Raw genomic sequence first — 20,316 nt, 5'->3', positions numbered from 1 at the left:
ACAAGTCATTCACTTGATTCAGGGTAGAAATATAATACACAGTGGATTATGCAAGTAGAAAAAATAATTTCATAGTAATTGCCTGACATTTAAAAACTGGAATTCAGTAAAAGCTGATTAAATTTATTTAATCATTATAGACTCAATTTTGAGCAAAAAAGCAGATCTGACTTCTCTTTGTAATACAGCACAAAACTCTGCATTCCTCTTATGTGCTATTTCATAGTTTTAGGTCTGATTCAGATTTTCTGGTTTTGCCATGACAAATCTCTTTATCTAGAGCTAAGATATGGAAATGTTCTCATTTTATAAACACTATTTGGTTATTTTAGAATGCCCTGATTTGCAGTGGTGGATTCTGCCTGCCTTTTTGTCTGCCTGGGAAACCTAAGGCAGGAAATACTTGTGGTATTTCATAATCAAGGAACACTCTGAAATGTCCTTTAAAAATAAATATGATGTGTCACATACCTTAGAGTATGAGTTTTCTCCCCCTGAGATGGAATTAAATTTGCTGATGTTTAAAAATACCAGCATGATTGATAGACTATTTGCATTTGACCACCTGTTAATGAATTCTCATTCACTACTTCTTTCCCCTTGCTAAAATTATATTTAAATCACACTGCACAATAACCCATAGATACTAAAAGATTTACAAAGAAAAATTAACAGAATTGTCACACCTCTGATAAGTGAATTATTCTCCAAATTGTAATTATATTTTTTAAATAGATAATTCCAGACTTTCTGGTAAATCTCATTAGTAAGTATGTTTGAGGTTCTAAAGAGGTTCATTGTTTACTTAATTGCCCAAAGTTTGCTTTTCACTGGAAGTCTTTGGCTTTAATTAATGAGTTTTTGTGTGTGTATGTTTTTTCATCTCTGGTAGTAGTATGTCCAATGATGTAGAGAAAATGTATAGTTCAAACAATGGTTAAAGTCTAAGTTTCCTTTTAACACTGAGATTCTGAAAATCTGTGAATTCTTATGTGATCATGGGTATATTACTCTAGATGTTTACATCTGAAATTTCAGGTGGACATAAATAGAGAGTAGAGATGCTTTACCAAATCTTCCAAAAAAAAAAAAAATTCTCACTTTCATTACTTCACACGTATCTTCACACTGTCAGTGGATTTGCTGGTTGGTTATTTTGTAAAGCAAATATGAAAACAAATTGATGTTTTCATGAGTATTTGGCTTTACTCTAGTTATATTGGCCTACTTTCTTAGTCCCAAACAGTCAAGAAATCGTATTTTTCTCTAAAATCTGGAGAAGTATCTAAGTTCTATTTCCTATGAGAAAGTTTACATCATGGGTCTTAATATTTTCTCTGGTACAAGATAAATGGCAGCAGGAAATGATGCTTTGGTTAAAATTTTTATTATATATTTCTACATAAACAGTTCTGATTCTTATTAATTTTCATATATTTCAAATTATGTATAATTGATGACATTTATGTGTAGTTTATATGGACTAGGACTGAGAAATTCTTAGTTCATGAGAGGGGAGACATGGCTTTCTAAGCTCTTTTATAGGGCAGGCTCCAAATATTTTATTAATATCATTTTTAGTATATTACTACTATGCTTTAGATAAAATAGGCACTCAGAAAATATTTTGGAATGAATGAATTATAACTGAAATGATGCTACATTTAAGTGTTCTTTCTATGTACAGTAATCAACTTTGGGATAAGAGGAGGCTATAATACAGTTCATGCTATTATTAAATAGTGTTATGCCATCTTTCTTGTGAAAAGGGATGACTTTTAATTTTTCTCAAGCTTTGAGATCTTCAACATAAAAGTTAATATCAATGAAATCCTTTAGAACAGAGCAAAGCAGAAGTGAGAAGGGCATGTCCTTGTAAGTTTTATTCCTGCCTGAGAGGCATCTGGGAATGCCAGTGAATGGATATTGGAGAGGAATGGATGATAATGGAAAACTATTTAGAAAATCACCAGCTAAGACACCAGATAATCCTAGCATGTGGTTTGGGAAGCCACACTCTTCCCCACCAGTGCCATTCAATAGAGCAAGTCTCTGGTGTGTAGAAATTTTCAGCACAGTTATTGATTTAGATAATTCTTTTGCATTATTCTTTATTCCAACCTTTACTGAGTATGCTTTCTTTTCTAAAGTGCTATTTACTGGACAGATGTCTTAGATGTGCCCACTGTTGCCTGAAAGGCAATAACTATTTCAGTTAGCTATTAGCATACTAAGAAAACTTGGGTAATTCCACCCACTTCACATTAATTTGCTCTTGTTGATTATTTGCTGTAATGTGTTAAATAATTGCTCTTGAATCGGTCATGAAAAGCAGTCATTTACCCGTTTGATTGCTATATATATCTATGAAGTCATCCAAATGTGCTTCCATATTATTCAGAACTCTTCTAAGTCATTAATAAATATATTGAACACCTGTGCTAGCACTGATCCCTGAGGCACCTCATTATTAACCTAATTGCACAGCTTCATGGTATTTCATTTAACCTTGCTTTTACTATCAAACTTTGTTCAAACCAAGACATTTCAAATTAATAATAAAACTTTACCTTTTATCTCATGATCACCATGGCTTTATAATTGAATTTGCACATTTAAAAAACTCTGAATGAAATAGTTGGATGTTCATTTTTTTAAAAAGTTCAAACAAAATATTTATACACTTTTCTCCCAGCTATTTTCTGAAATTCAACTTGTTTACAGTCTTCTTTTCATTGTTTTTCTTCATCAGCTATTTTTAATATGTTAGGATGAAGAAACAATAATTCCATAGCCACAGTATTGTGGTTTTGGATACAATTCTTTTTGTGAGTCCCAGCTCCTCAATGCTATTTTATTGCTAGCTGGTACCTCCATCAAACTGGGGCAGGAAAGGGAAAAGGAGATGGAATGTTGGCCAACATTGCTATTCATCAGTGAAGCTATCGCAAATAAAGAATGAGGTTTGAACCTTCTGGTTTAAATCATACTTATGGAGTACAGTTGTTGTTGTGGTTTTTTTTTTTTTTTTTTTTTTTAAATATTGGAGCCAGAAGAGACTCTGAAGATCACATGGTTAAATTTCCCTTACTTTTCAGACAAAGAAGCAGAATCCCAAAGAAGTGAGCTGACATTGATGAAGGTCAAACTGATCAGGTCCAGGGCTCTTTTTCTCTGTTGTTCAACTCACGGCAGCCTGGCTTAGATTTTCATCATCTTTGTTTCTTACTACCAGTAATAAAAATTTTTGGTCTTATTTATTCTGATACTTTTGAGATGAATCACATTTAAGCCTCTTTTAGACCATCAGCTCTATCTAATTTATTTTTAAAATCTCTAATAGTGTCTTGAACATAGTAAGTTCTCAATAAATATTATTGAATGCATGAGTAAATCTAGAAGCACACTGTTTAGTAGACTCAACAATATATACATATATATGCATGTACATGTGTGTATACACATATTAAGTAATGGCTATAGAATTTTTAGTTTTTATTTTACTTATAGGTCTATATACATCACATAAACAAAATCATAAAGCATATTTTATATATTATATATTATTTCTTTTTTCAAAACTGGCTTCCAGATGGTTAGGTGCTACAATCCTTAGATTTATTTGAACTGGCTGTTCTAAATAAACTGAGTTGTTTTATGATGTAGACTGTTACCTTTATATAAACTTTATCTAATATCACTTGCTCTCAAACTCTCAAATTCAACCAAATTCCCTCATAGATACCTGAGCTATTTTGGAGAGTATAGGCAAAATTCTATACATATGAGAAGGGCCCTTCTATAAAAACTAAGGGCAGAGAAGCCAAGATTCTTATTGAAGTTGGTTCCCAGGCTCCCTACCTCCCAAGGGAGGCATTACTAGAGAAGCTTCTGTATTTACCTATTTTATATATTTACCTTACTTTATTTTTTTATTTTTTTATTTTTATTTTTTATCTTTTTTTTTTTTATACTTTAAGTTCTAGGGTACGTGTGCATAACGTGCAGGTTTGTTACATATGTATACTTGTGTCGTGTTGGTGTGCTGCACCCATCAACTCGTCAGCACCCATCAACTCGTCATTTACATCAGGTATAACTCCCAATGCAGTCCCTCCCCCCTCCCCACTCCCCATGATAGGCCCCGGTGTGTGATGTTCCCCTTCCCGAGTCCAAGTGATCTCATTGTTCAGTTCCCACATATGAGTGATTTTTGATAGTAACATTTCAAAATCATTGAAATGGTATTCATTGCTTTTGGAAGGTCACCACTCAAATCAAATGGTCAACATTCTGTCATCTGAATAAGTCACTCCTTAGAATTTTAAATGCCTTTGAGGTGCATTATGTATTTCAGGTTCATGATTCATCTGCTTTGGGGAAAAGTATTATTTCCTGGCACATGTTCAAATACTGTAATTTAAGACATTCATAGTAAATTATTATACCACTGTCACAAATGCAGTTGATATGACCCCAGGAATTATGCCTGGGGAATAGTTGACTCATCTAGTTGGATCTGGCTCATTGTTCTTTAACATGCTAAAGAAAAAGAAAAAAAAAAAAAAAACAAAGAAAAAATAACTCTTTAAATTTTTTTGTCAAATACCTATGAAACATAGGAATAGTGAGCTGAAATGTAAGTTAAAGAAATAATGTAAATGGCCAAGCAGAGAGGATCAAATTGCTAAACTTCTTTAGAGGTGTCTGTTTAAACATTTGGCCTAGGAAGTGTCGACGAAATGTTATTACAAAACAACTAAAGACCAGCTCTGACCTAAAAGAGAGCCCCTTTCTGCTTCTAGGTTCTGAAGACCCAACTTTTGCCCTCCTCTCCCCACCCTCTTAACCATTTCCTATCATAAAATTCTTTAAAAGTGTTGGTGTAAATCTGTTACTGAAAAACATAACGTCTACAGCATGCTTCCAGAATCTATCTCATTTTTATTTCCCTCATGGTCCTTTTCATGATCACCTGGGTGATTATAGTTGTCTTGTTTGCACTGTTGTTAGATTAATTGCTTCCATGAGGCTTTTGCATGAGGCATAGACAGTTAGTGTTAACATAATCTTGAAGTTAGTCAAATTTTGGCCCAGAGATGGAATCTGTGGTGTGTAGGGACCAAAGTGGCTCCAAGAGATGTGGTCTGAGCTTGTGAAAGAACTGTGGAGGTTCTGAGCTGACACAAATGGCATACGATAAGACAGGCTGTATAGGATTCTTAGATACATAATCCCATTTCTGGTGTATCCAAATTTAAATTTTCCCACACTCTTCCTGGGATCTCCTTAATCAGGGTTGACCCAAAGCTGCATTAGACTCTACATGACTCATGCTTCAGACCCAAGCCAAGATCTGAGATTTTTAAGAAAAGAGGTAATTGAATTATACCCTTTATGGCTACTTCTTAGCAGAGGAAAATCACAGAAGGTTGTATCCTTTCCAGGATACCTTCCCCACATGCTACACACACACACACACACACACACGCACGCACACACACACACACACACCTTTGAGAACCATCACCATGGTGATTTATTAATACTGTGTTATATCTTTAAGTACTTAGGATTAGATAAAAATTAAGAACTACTGATTAAAATTTCTTATTTAATTTTAGGTGTGTGCTGGTAGTTATGTAGGTACAGTTACATCCATATTTATAGTATAACAAAAGTTGATGGCAACAGGAAAAACAATGAAAAAATCTACAGAGACTCCAGAATAAATACATTTTGTATGGACTAGCTTTAATATTAATAAATCAATTAAATTAGATTTTTACTCATATTTTTATATTGCTTAGATTTGTAAATTAATTTCTCTCTATTAAGGAGACATCTCTGTTTTTACATCTCCATTTTACTCTTTGAACAGAATTGAAATATAATCCAGAACCTTGTCTAAGAATATTTTTAAAATGTAAATGTAGAGGCCTTATATTCCAAACTTTTAACTTATTAAATATACTGATTATAGATATATAAGTAGTACATTGGTACAAATTCAGTCTTTAATTTTCAAAGAAAGTTGTGACATAGGAATTATATAATAATTGGGAACAGAATTTAATATTTTGATATACATTAATTTTTTTTCTTTTCTTGCTTCTAATATTCTTTCTTGACATTTTTTTTGTATGTGTTCTCCTCCTGTCACCCAGATTGAGCTGCAGTGGTACGATCATAGCTCACTGGAGCCTCAAACTCCTGGGCTCCAGTGATCCTCTCACCTCAGCCACCTGAGTAGATTGGACTACAGGTGTGCACCACCTGCCCAGCTAATTGTTAAAAAACCTTTTTGTAGACATGGGGGTCTCACTATGTTGCTCAGGCTGGAAAAATTCTTTTTAAGTATTTTCTAGATGTAAGCTAAAAGTCTATAGGTTGTCATTAAATTATTTGTACCTTGTTTTATTAGCAAAGTTAGCCAAATTCTACCTTGTAAATAATAAACCATGATAGTTATGTCCATACATTTATTCTTCCACCTTTTCTGGTCATCTAAATCCCTTTTTCTGAACTGCCTGTCTGCCCCTCTAATCCCAGCCCAGTAAGCTATGATTGTACCACTGTACTCCAGCCTGGGTGGCAGAATAAGGCCCTTTCTCTTAAAAACAAAAATTGTTGAGAACTTCATTTCTAACCCTTGCTGACTCTTTTGAAAATAAACCTTGTTGGACTCTAATCGGTCACCTGAGAATATGTTTCTACTAGTGGAGAAAGTCTTGAAATGTATCTCTTATTTTGCTTAGTGATCTTTATGTCTGAACAACAGCATGAGAAGAGTAGCGTGCTGTGTGAGTGTGTATCTGTGGCTTTTTCCACATATCTTATATGTAAATTGCAAATAAAGGAACTAAAATTTTAAAGATGAGTCAAGGATGAGATAATGGTACGTGGGCATGATGTTAGGAAGAAAAAAATTAGCATCCTAAAGTTAAGATAATGCCACCATTTCAGTAAGAATAAAAATAATTCTTTTAAAGAATAGTATCTCTGGTTTATTTCCTCATTTCTACCTTTTACTTCTCTCTAAATAATTTCAGAGAACATATTATAAAAGATATACGATGTAGGATTAACAAAATAGGATTAGAAAAAGTATATAAAAAGTATTTACAAAGGAGAAAGCTGGGACACTCCATGGGAATTTTAACATGGTCACCATGATAGTGAATGTAACCCAGTTTTGGGTTTCTGAGCAAAGGTATAGAGAAGATAGGATGTGTTACAGGCCTCTAGTATTCACTGGGGATGAAGCATAACCGTTTCCCAAGGGAATCTTTTTTTCTAGACCTAGGTCTGAAGTACATTACTCACGTGTTTTTTTTAAAAATGATATTCCATAATGTGATGGATGTATTTCTCAAAAATAGTTTTGATTAAATATAGAAGAAAATCCCTGAAGGCTTTTTCTTATGTAAACCTGTAGTGCAGATTGAGGGCAGAATCCAGTGCATATACAGAGTGTTATGCAAAAAAACATACAAATTGTTGAATGTAACCCTGTAAAATTAATTACAGTGTTAGAATTGGAATATTCAAGGGAAATGTTCCTCTCTGCTCTGAAATTTAGAATAAAAAAAGAAAGAAAGACAAATGAAGTCTTCTTGCCTTGATTCTTAAGACCAAGATTTTTTTTCTCTGAAATACAAGCCAGCTTCTATTATCTTACTTTATCCATTCCGCTTACCTCTATCTCAGAAGGAAAACAAGGTAAACTTGACTAAATAAGTGCTGACAAGATTCACTTTAGAGTGATTATATAAATGTATTCTGTAGCTACTTAAAATTCATATTTCAGGCTCTAGTTACATACACTTAAGATATGGATAAATTCCACCAGGCAAAAAGACAGAAAATTGAAAGGAAAAAAAAGACAAGGGAACCAAGTCAGTAAAAGCATTTTAATTACACCCCAAGCCAAAGGAACATTAAAGTTAAGGGAAAGCCTAGAAAAGAAGACATTTTTATGGAAGCATATGATTTTAGATCCGGTATAAAATAAGACAGTTATAACATAACCATAATATATTGAAAAGGGTGGAACATGAAGGTGTATTATCATCACGACCAGTTATAACTAAATCTGTTGTTCATTATTTCCATTGAGAGAACAAACTGATGGCAACATCTATTCAACATGTGAATGATTCATTTAATAGCTTTTCATGCCTCATTTCTGACACTTTTTTGGGAGGCTAAAAATACTGAAGTGATTGGAATACACTGTGCTAGAGTGACTTGTACATAATTTGTTACTAACTGGTACTTTTATTTCTAAATGATTTTTTTCACTTCATAATGAAATAGCTTAAATGCTAGTTCTTCAGGATTTACTGTGGTGAGAAACTTACTATTGGAATTTCCTAATCAGTGACAGGTAAATTAGATGGATACTTGCATGTATTAAATTATAGTGGTATCCTGGGGAGACTGGTGTGTTGTCTGTGATGCCATGACTCTGGAGAGAAATGGAAATATCCTGTAGAGGATTTATTTTTATCTTGCCATCTATTATGATAATATTATGTTAAGTATATGGAATATACTCCAATAGATAACTTTCTAACACATATTGGTTTCACGAAAATAATCTTGAGATATTTTAATTTTTTAGCAATTGTCCTTAACAAGCTTCTGGACCTTTCATAGAATACCACACATAAACAGTCATTTAAAACCAAGACCTTCATTATTCAAAGGATTTGTGAAAGTCCTAAATTGAGCCACAGGCAAAGAGCTGTTTTTATGAAAAATGTCAAAGGATTTTTTAAAAGAGGAGTTTAGGCTTTATGTGAATTTTCTTAACCTCTGGTATATTCAATCTATTGAAAAAAAGAAAGACTTACTTTGGAATCTACGTTTGGTTATCAAGTCTGGCACTGAGTGAAATTTAATCTTATAATCTATAATATGGTATAATTGGACATTTCATTTTTCAAGATAAATTAATGTAAGCTTTTCCTCTTCCAGTCTTGTCACTCACATTGTGTTGGCACTTTGTGTATGTCATATGCTATATAAAACTCAAACTGAGAAGGAAATACTGAAGAAGACATAAACGTGAAGACGAGAGGAAGGGTAAAATAAGCAGAGTAATATATTATTCTCCCTGTGGTTGATTTAGGACCCTGAAACTATAACTGTTCTTCGCTTACTCCCTCAGCAAGTTCACCTGTGATCTGTCCTAATGGAATGGAGAAATTTAAGATGTATTTATTCCACTAATTCAAAGGAATGAAAACTTACTTAGGTTAAGTCTTCCCTCCTTAGAACTATCTCATTATAAATGTAAGACCCTAATTTTTTTAGTCTATTTCTTCCCTTTTCCTTATTTTCTTTTTTAAAATTATAACAGATATTTTCAAGGTAGGATTTTTTGAGTAATTGTAACAAATATGATATACACTGGGCAGTTCAACAAAAGTAATAAAATATGGCCTGTCGTCTTGTCATCACTAGCCTAAAATGTTTAGTTATGCAGATGTTTTAACTAAAAAATCGTCACAGGTTCTTGCAAAGTAGGTGGGGTACAAACCTGAAAAGAGAGGTAGAGATCATCTAAGGTTTGCATTTCAGCTATTGTATACCTTATGAACCTGGAATTTTCAATCAGCCGATGGAGATTTAATGGTATTTCTCAAGCCTTTCTGGAGACTGTTCAATTGTCCAATTACTTGCCATCATCATTCCATCCTGCTCCCCTTCTAGTCCACTCTGGAGTGTAAATGTCAGTATTTCACGCTAATCTTAACAGTCCCAGAGCCCCATGAAATAAAAAGCATATTGATTTTTTTTTGTAAACCAAGTGGAGTTTCCCAGACTAGATTTTGAGCCTCTTAATTGGAATACAGAACAATTGTGAAACTTAAAAAATCTAAAGGTTGTTATAATTTAATTTATAGTCACTAACAAATTATAGACTCTTCACATATAAAAGATAAATTCAAAACATTCACATTGAGGATGTTTTAGATATTTAATAGAAGTAGTTGTGGTCTAATGAGTTCAGTTTTACAGGCTCATTGACTACCACATAGCATGTACCACCCTGTAGAAAACTATCTAGAGTGAAAATTTATATTTTTGAGAAATAATTATTTGTATATAGTATACATTTTATATATTGGGGATTCTTATGGCTGCCTTTGCCATACTGCACACTTTTCATAATCCTCAAGAGTATTCTAGAATATTAGGCACAATTTCCTTGGCATTCATTAAAATAGCGTTATTCATGATGACTTTCTTCGAGTTAATACTGATATGTTCTGAAATTCCAAAATTAAAACACATTCATTTTCTTTCTTTCTTTTTCTTTTCTTTTTTTTTTTTGAGATGGAGTCTCACTCTGTCACCCAGGCTGGAGTGCAGTGGTGTGATCTCAGCTTACTGCAAGCTCTGCCTCCTGGGTTCATGCCATTCTCCTGCGTCAGCCTCCCCAGTAACTGGGACTATAGGCACCCGCCACCATGCCCGGCTAATTTTTGTATTTTTAGTAGAGACAGGTTTTCACCATGTTGGCCAGGATGGTCTGGATCTCTTGACCTTGTGATCTGCCCGCCTCTGACTCCCAAAGTGCTGGGATTACGGGCGTGAGCCACCATGCCCAGCCTTCATTTTCTTAAGTAGGAAGATCAGAGAACTATGCCTTAAACTGGTTGCTGAATTCACTAATACTACTTTGGTTCATCTTAATGCGAAGTGCATTCTTGAAAATTTAAATAAAAAAGTGCCATGAGCACAAAATAAACATTGGAATCCTTTGAGAGTAATGGTATTCTCATAAAAAGAAGTGTTTGTTAAGGAAATAAATACTTATTTAAAGACGCAAAGAGTCAATGGTACCAAGCAACTTCCAAAACAACTGTGCTTGTTGGTATATCAGGCAAATTCACCATCTTACTAATTCTTTCCTACTTTTAAATGAAACATTTTATAGTAATAGAACAAAAGACAAAAGAGTCTACATGAAACCTAATTCTCATTCATTTTCATATCAGTCTTATGCCATAACCTGTAGATGATAAAAATTTAAATTGCACAATATACCCTTTCTACATGTTTTCACATATTCCTGAAGTTGGAATTGTCTTATAGGCTTTTTAACCCACATAGGTAGCATTTTAATGGACATTTTACAAATGAAACAAAACAGAAAACTTCTGACCGTACATTACATTTATTTATTAATTACTCTAAGTTTATTCAATAAAATTGCATATTTTTTATTTATCATGGAATAGCTAAATTAAATCCTTTTCATCTGAGGATTAATTTGAAAAGGTTGTGGGAAGGGGTAATTTTTTCAAAATTTTATTTGACATATAGACTAGAAAAAACTGAGTAGCTATATGGGGAGAATATTAGATTCAGAAACTATTAGAGTCCCAGTTTTCCAGATGATAATACCCACAGACATCTAAAGACTTCTAAATTTTAGTTAGGAGCTGGATATGGAGCCTGTAGACAGACCTGGGTTTTATAAATGGCAAACCTAAAGTTTCTCAAATAGCATTTACTCTGTGAGGCCTTTTCTGATTTGCAGTAAACCCGATCATTTCACAGTATCATGTACAGACTTCATTTTTAGAAATATCACATTGAATCACAATAATTTATTCACTATAAGCATTCGATCACTGTGTCTCACATCACAGTAACTGGAATACCATAATACAAATGAATAAATGCTTATTTTATTGATTAGAATTAAAAATATCAAAATATCATTATATAATGTAAAATATATAGAAGACAAGACACATTGAACAAATACTCAGGAATGAAAATTGTACCTCCCAAATAAACACAGAGATAATTGTAAATTAATAGTCCAAGTGATGAGCAGAGTTTGATGAAGAGAATATTTTTCCACTTGAAAAATTCAAAAAACTAAAGTAGCTTCTTATGCATCATGTTTCAGATTAGAAATATATATATTTGACTGTATTTTTAAAATGACAACTTTACTGACAATTATTTGTACTTTCAAGGCAGAAATAATTCTGCATATTCCTAAATGTCAGTGCATTCATAAACTAAAAATACTTCACTCTAGTGAAAAATAATTCTAAGTAAATGTACATTCTAGTACTGGTCTGTTTGCTATTGTTGCAGGACTTTTCCTTATTTCAGCTAAAGATAGGCCTCTTGTCCCATGGCCATGAAAATTCAGGTTCACAGACAATTTGAATGGTGAGTAAGACAGGGTTTTATTGGTTGAAAAGAGAGAAAAGGGGGAAACAGCGATTCTCCGCAAGGCCAGAGTCCCTGCCAGAGCACTTCCTGCTTAGCCACTTGAATCCCAGGTTTCACACAGGAAGAGGAGGGGCCAGGCTCTTCCTTGCTGCAGATGGACTAGAACCTGTGTGTAAGTCCACCCAAGTGCACATTTCCGGTGTGCAGACTGGTTGGAGCTTTGTCAGGGACCCCTCACACCTGGCTGTCTCAATGTCAACTAAATGATTTTGATCATCGTCTTTAATAATATTCTACTGTAGTTTGTTTGTAAAATATAGCAATCAAAAATGATTTTTATTTTTACTCTTTGAAAAAAAAATTCTGGTTAATATTCACCAGTACTGACATAAAGACTAAAAAGGTTGAAAAAAAGAAAGTCAATCAATCTAAAGGACATGTTTTCATTTGTGCCAAACAGTAGTTTGACGGAGGATGTTACAATTACTAGCTTTTAAAAAGTTGTTTGATTTAATTCACATAATTATTTGAAATTAATGCCATTTCCTGGATCAGTCTTCAAAATGGTTTATGAACATTTTATTGAAACTGACATAACATTTTAAACAAAGGATTAATATGCTTTTCCCCCACCCCAAATAAGAAAAAATAGAAATGTGAAGAGAATAAGAGTTCAGAAAAATTTGGGAAATATTTATTCCTGCCTAGAAAGGCCAAGAGATTTATTGTGGTGAGAGTAAAATTTGGCTCTGAACTTTTAGGCAATCAGGACAAAAATTTAGCCTGGTCTTTCTCTTCCAGAGAAGCATGAATCTAACAAATCCTATTGGAATAATAGATGTCAGCAAATAAAAATACAATATTCTCCCTTCACTGCCCTCCCATCTTTGTCTTGCCCGTCTGAATTCTGCTAGTTTTAAGTTCTATGTCATTTATCACTTTTGCCTTGAGATATTCCCAACAACCTTATTAACTTTGATTTTGTCTTATCCTAACTGCTGTTTACAATTGCAGGTATTAAACTTAGTTCTTGAATTTTATTTCTGTTGAATATGGATGTCTTTTCTCTTTGCTAAGACTGTAAGTCCATTGGGGACAGGGACTGTATCATACACTCATGTATCTCTAAAATTTTCTTACCTTCCAATAGGCATATATTAAGTATGTAAAAAACACATCAATTATATTGAAAAAAAAAGTCTCAGTGATAGTCTTAAACAGGTAGAACTTAACATTGGGGTCCATAGAGTGGTCCTTAAATGAGCAGTTAGAGGGGTCAGTTTTTCAATAGATCAGTCAACTGGATTTGAATCCTTGTTGCACAATTTACTAGCTATGTGTTATATAATTGCTCTGTGCATCAGTTTCTTATCTTCCTCAGGGAAAAACAACAGTATCTACTTCATAGGATTTTTATTAATTGTTTGTCATATTAATATTGACTGACTGAATGAATACACATAAAATGCTTAGAAAAGTAAACATTCAATAAGTGTTAGTTGTTATGTTGTCTTAAAGTGCTTGGCACTAAGCCATTCTTTCTGAAAATAAATAGTCATTCTTTGTGGTAATTACAGAACACAATCAGTTGTCTGAACTCTGTCCTCAGAAAGCGAAAGTATATGACAACAAAACCATGTTTTCATTACAGACAATAATATTTATATTATCAGTGGCAGGAAAGCATGCAGTTATCTGAAAATTATATCAGATTATTAAGTTAAAAAGAAGTGGCCCCAAACTGCATTTCGGTTTTATATTACATAAAATGTTTGTATGTTAGAAACTCTTCTTCCAATCCACCTGTGGTAGTACCAATGTGCCACATCAAGTTCACATGTTTTATCCCATAACTGGATCCAAAGGCAAGGGAAAAGCTGATAAGGGCTACAACTCCAATTATGTAATTCTTCCACAAAATGATGAAGTGTAACGAGGGTTCATTGTTAAATAGCAGTGTGTTAAAGCCAATGTTGGCTCAAGAAACTCAGATTTGAAGTTTGTTAAAGAGGAAACTGGCAGGGAGTTTTGAAGGATGTCCAATACACTGAACTTAAGTTTCCATCGCATCCAAAGGCAAAAAAATGTTGACATCACAAGGATCTCAAGCTTTTCTCCAGATAGCATGTAAGTTCAGAGATGTTCAGCGTCTTTCCCTAGACCTCTCTGGTGTTAAGTGTAGTCAGACTAGAGCTGGTATGGGCTTTCAGGCTTTTGCCTCAAGGCAATACTTTTCTTATTTTATAAATTTATGTAAAATAAGACCTATAGAGACGACTTTAAAGATAATATTTCCAGCTCCCCACTGTGGTGGTCATTCCACTCTGATAATTGCCTTATGATAGAACAGAGAAACAGCGGTGACCAATCTTTCACCACATTTTCATCAGACTGTTTAGGGTATTGTATTTATGGATCTGTAATTGAAAGCAAATATATCATTGATATAAAACAGCAAGGACAGATGGAGTAAATTTAAAATTACAATTCATTTCTCAACATCAGATTTTGACTAGGTGTATGTGAATTAATGTAATTACTCATATGGTTGAAGCAGCAATTCAGAGTTTATAGTTTTGGACTATTTCAAATTTGACCTTGGAAAGATCATGTAGCATTTAGTTTAAATCTTTTTCTCTATCTATTCAGTTTCTCTCTACAGAAATAATAGAAATAGTTCTTGGACTAATTTTTATTCTTAATAGTCTCTCTTTTGGTAGAATTAATTCCATCTATCTATCTATCTATCTATCTATCTATCTATTATCTAATATGTATTGCCATCACAAATACCACATTTCTCTTATATCCCCAATATCCACATTAGCCTTTATGATGACACTTGTTGGCATAAATGTTATTGTAAATTTTAATAATGGGTCTTAGTTTTTAAAATTACTTGCATATTATTTAATAATAAATCACATTCCCTTCACTTACCTTGGTATGTGTAATTTTTGTCTTCTTTGTTGCCTTTCACCACATCTTCAACCCAGATACCAGGAACATCTTTGTTGTCCGCAATCAGAATTATTCTACATATTTCAGATAACATTTCTGTATGGTGGTAATGGTGCCAGAATGAGAAGACACAATGATATGAGATCCAGGGTGCTAAAGAATTTCTTTCTTTGCTGGATTTATTGCTTTAAACTTATAGCCTAATTTTTATCACAGTTATAGATGTGATCATTTTTAGTAGGAGGCGTGACTTACAGAGTCCTTTACGGCTCTTGAATGCTGTATATATTATGCAAGTATGTTTTTCATGGATGCTACATGTTCAGATCCTGTGATGGAGTAAAATGCTAATGTAATTAAACCAATGAGATTACTTGCACTTGTGGAGTTCAGGGAGAGATAGAAGAGATAACTCAGTGGTTTAATAAAAAGCCTCTGAGGCACTAATGGAGTCGAGAGACTATTTAAGAATCATTTGTGAATAGCTGAGACTGAGGAAGATGTTTTTCAAGATGTGAGTTTAAAAATAAATTTCAACAAATAATTTTATTTGTCCATCTCCACATAGTAATGAAACAAGGAAATGATATTTATTTTATATTTAAACTACCTATTACATTCTGAGTAGGACAAGTAGACCCTGCCTTGTTATAAAGGTTATCTTTCAGCCTCCTTTGATGTAATATGCTTCCAGATCCCATATCATCTGTGTAAGTTATAATACTCCTATAAGGAGTATTGCCATTTAAAATAATTCACAGGAAATGTTCTGTAGCCCAAGTCGTATCATTGCCAGTTACAGTTTGTGACTGTAGATGATTGGTGTTTTTCTCCACTTTGTCATTTGCAGTTGGTGACTTTATTGACCATATAGTTTTGGCTAAAATTTGCAACCTCCCCTCTTTTTCTTTTTGGCCGGTTGAAGGTTATATTATTGATATTTCTTTATCATATTTTGGCTGTAAATTTATAAAGAGCTAAGGTGATTGGAAATAAAAATATGACATCAATATTCAGGGGTATTTATGTTTTGAAGAATTTTTTTTTCAAATGTCTACTCTTTTTAGGAAACCATGTATAAAACTTAAAGAAAATATTGGGTGTTTTTTTCCATTAGGCTGCTGGTTTAGGATATTGAAGGAAGTCTCTACACAGTGTAAGATAATTTTTCTATTTGGAAATAGAAAGGCAAATTCTTTTTCTGCTGTGTTCAACACCCCCCCATTAAAATATATAAGCCTCGTTATATTGATTATAATCTCTTCTCACTTTTGAAAATGTGCTATGGGGGGTAGGAGCACATCCTTAGAGCCTAACAAATCTAAATCTGAATCTCCAACTCCACTGTGTGAGCCTTGGCAAGTTATTTAATTACTATGTGCCTTATTTTCCTTTCTTTAAAATAGTGGTTATACTTCTTTGCTAAAATGCTTTAAAAATGAGACAAGGAGGGCATAGTGCCTGATACATCATAAATGACTTCCTGCCTCTCCCCATATCCAGCTTTTCAGTTGTTATATTCATGGGTGCAACTGACAAGTAACTAACCCAGCTGCCTTAAGACTGTTTTCAGATATGCCTCTTGAAAGAGTTAATGGGGAATAAAATCTATAAACAACAGTCTGTCAGGAAGCAACCTGAGCATTTTTTGTATAGTTGTCTTTTGGTATGCTTTCCTCAGTCAAGAAAAATGTTCAGTCAGGCTTAGAAAACTAGATTCACATTGATATGGGAAAGCACAAGAATTCACAATTTTATATTAGAATAGAAAGCAACTGAATGCCTTGGGAAAAGTAAATTCATTTGAGCAATATTTTTCAAAACTTAGCATGCATTAGTATCACCTCAGCCATGTCTTAATGCATATTTTGGGATCCATCCCAGTGATTCTGATTCAGTAAATCTAGTATTGACACAAGGGATTTGGAGTCATCTTGACCTCTTACTAGTAACTTCAAGGATATAATAGGTGGCAAAGTTTAAACAAATAAAATTATTTGTCAACTTTATCCATCCATGTTGTCTTACTACTATTTTCCACATTATCCAAGTCAGTAAGTGGAAATGACTGAAACTGCTCATATCGACCAACTCAAAACCTGGAGTCAGACCGCCATTTCCTATAGGCTGAGGCAAAGACTTTCTTGCAGAACCTTTAAACCATGCAGTACAAGTGTGCTGCATTATAATAACACAAGGCATATGGAAATCAATTTTAAGAAGATAAATTAGTGGGTAACATTTTAGATTAGAAAACAATTTCAAGGTTCCTTTATCACAAGGTCTCTTGATACATTTGAAATATTATTTGATTTACACAAAACAAATTTTCACTCACCTTTTCAGAATGACAAATATCATATAACACAAATTTATAAATGAGAGCTAGGAGGAAGAAATGTAGTAGCCTAAGTCCTAGATGGCTGAGACACTCTGCTGCTGTAAGATCACTGTCCTTCATAGAATAAAAAAATCAACAGTGGACCTTTTAAAACATGAATTTTACCCTAAAGAAATTAAATATAAGTTGCCTCCCATCTCACAATAAAACTATAATACAAGTTATGAGAGACCTTCAAAAAAGACCCACCACCACTTTGATGTGTGTGTGTGTTTGCTTGGTTTTAAATTTTCAAACGTTTCTTTCTCATTAATATTGATGATAAAATGAAGCCCAATTTTGATTGTCCAGGTACCCTACCTTTGGGACAAATCAGAATTTTGAAAGCATTGCTCCTGGGTCCTTTGCACTTGGCACCTCCCTATTTAGGGACAGTTGGGGAAAATTAGGAAGGTCATGAGGGGAGTTGGAAGCTCTTGCTTATTGCAAGACCAATTCATCTGCACCTTGAGACTTTTTGATGAATTAGGAGATTGTTATATTACCCAGCATTATAAACTGTTAAGAGCTGTGCCAATATAAGATGTTACTGTATCTATTCTGGAAATTTTTCACCTTTTCTCCTGAGACGAAATACTTGCCAGTCCCATAACCTCTTCTTTTGCATGCTCTGACATACCCAGAACATCTGCATTTCTTTCATACAGCTTAATAACAACAATTCACATCAGGTATTGGTTTTCATGCATTCAGTTTCTTATTTTGAATGTTTAGTTTGAGAGATGATATCTGTCTTCCAGTCAGGAACAATCAAAAACAAATATATTTTTACTCTCATATACAATAGTTTTATTTTAGAAAATATTTTTGCAAAAAGATTTTACTATTTCTAAGCAGTCTATGGAGTCAGAGAGATCTGAGTTCAAATTAGGAAATTATGTGATTAGTCTTGAGTGTTAAATTTGGAAATGTTTTCTTTCCTTGTAAAAATGTAATTTGTATTAAAAATCTGTATAGTTTCATGGTTTTCTAAAACATTCAGGAGGGACTAGAAATAGAGACTTGACAAAAATGAGTTGATCAGTAAAATATATTATTTGCAAGTTAGCATATGTTTTAGGTTCTATACATCAATTTGGATAAATTATATTTTATTTTTCTTATAAGGAGAATAGAGAAAATTGTTCTCTATTATTACAAGTTAAAAAAAATTCATGGTTTAAGAAGAAATCTTGCCAAAAGCAGAAAAGAAAAAGAATTTTATATGTCTTCCCAATTAGCTCCGAATTGAACATGTGTTCAGTTGACAAAGTATTGAGCATGTGTTCAACCCTGTACTATGGATCTCTTTTATACTTATGCAGTCTCAATTTAGAAGGTCTTTAGGTTTTTCCTTGGGGTTTCTTTCCTTGTGCTTCCTTGATTTTATGTCTGTACCTTGAGGCCTACATGCATCTACATCTTGGGAGCATCTGTTCTGCACATTTACAAACGAACTTGTATGTTAAGAAATATGTGACTTGTTAAACTTCTTAACAGAGTTTTAATGTGAGAGCCCATAGTAGAACACAGAAATAATTCAGCTAGCTAATATTTTACAGATGGAGAATGGAATTAGAGTAGGGATTACTAAACAACATGTCAAAAAAAAAAAAAAAACATATATATATGTCCGTTATCTCTGGAAGTTCTCTGGCTCTGATCAGAGAAAGAAAGCTTTTAGTATAGTGGAAAGACTAACTGCCTGTAAATTTTGAGAATAATTCAACTGCACCAATTATTAGCCCTGTGTTTTAGGGTGAGGGCTCAACTTCTTTGAGATTAATGTGTCTTCATAGGGTTGTTATGAAGACAAAATGAGATAATTTATGTAAAATGTGATTTGTAAACTTCAAAACACTGCATAACTTTATGGTTTGCTGCAGCTGCTGGTTGTTATTGTAACCATGCTGGGTCAACCTCTCCATTTTTCAACTCCAAGCATAAGTAAACATTTCAGTTGTTTAAATCGGTGAGGAATAGACAGGAAGGGAGACATAGGAATGGGGGGTAGAAGGAGGAAATGGAAGATTATTGAATGCTGGAAAAGATAGATTAGAAATGCAAGTTTTAGACAAAACCTGAAATAAATTGGAAATATGTGATAAAGATTCCAGACACAATCTTTCTATCAGATTGTCACCACCCTCACCCTTAACCTGGACATGGCAGAATAAAAATTAAGCAAAAATAATAATAATAATCCAGCATTTTTGTCTTGTTAAATACCCTTTTGGTTGAATTTAAAGATGAGAAGTCTCAAAATTCCTGGCTTATTTGGTGTAGCTTAGGGCCTTGGTTGCACAGAGCTGTGGTTCCAAGGATTGCTTCTATTTATAGTGTTTCACTTTAGATGAACGTAAAATATTTAAGAAAGAAAGTGGTTTCCTTCAGGAAATCAAGGGCATACACTTGTAAGACTCCTTGGAACCTTAACATTTCTAACAATCATTATCAATTTGAATGTTTCTAGAAATAGGTTTATTAGTAGATAAACCTATTTATTAACAAATATGTTAATTTGTGCTTGTTTACACAAATTAATTCTTCCTTTTCTATCTTTGCAAGGACAACTTCTAATGAGAAAGCTTGCAAATGACATTTTGGTTTACATAATAAATAAAATTTTGCATTTGATTTTAGACTCACAAATCATAGCTTTATAACCCTTTATAAATTTGCTAACGACGTAAAGCCAAATTTCAATGTAGAAAATTAAGAACACTCTAAGAATAATACATTGCAAGGAAATTAGAAAATGGAAA

The 20,316-nt window shown here is 33.4% G+C and overlaps 1 protein-coding gene across 3 annotated transcripts in view; it reads left to right on the top strand.

The window, feature by feature from the left end:
* CTNNA3 (catenin alpha 3) overlaps nucleotides 1–20,316 on the top strand; it is a 1,783,100-nt gene that overhangs the window by 574,950 nt on the left and 1,187,834 nt on the right. The window lies entirely within an intron of this gene.

This window comes from Rhinopithecus roxellana, chromosome 11 (genome assembly GCF_007565055.1).
Source record: "Rhinopithecus roxellana isolate Shanxi Qingling chromosome 11, ASM756505v1, whole genome shotgun sequence".
Lineage (NCBI taxonomy): Eukaryota > Metazoa > Chordata > Mammalia > Primates > Cercopithecidae > Rhinopithecus > Rhinopithecus roxellana.
This window is presented reverse-complemented; position numbering and strand designations above follow the sequence as displayed.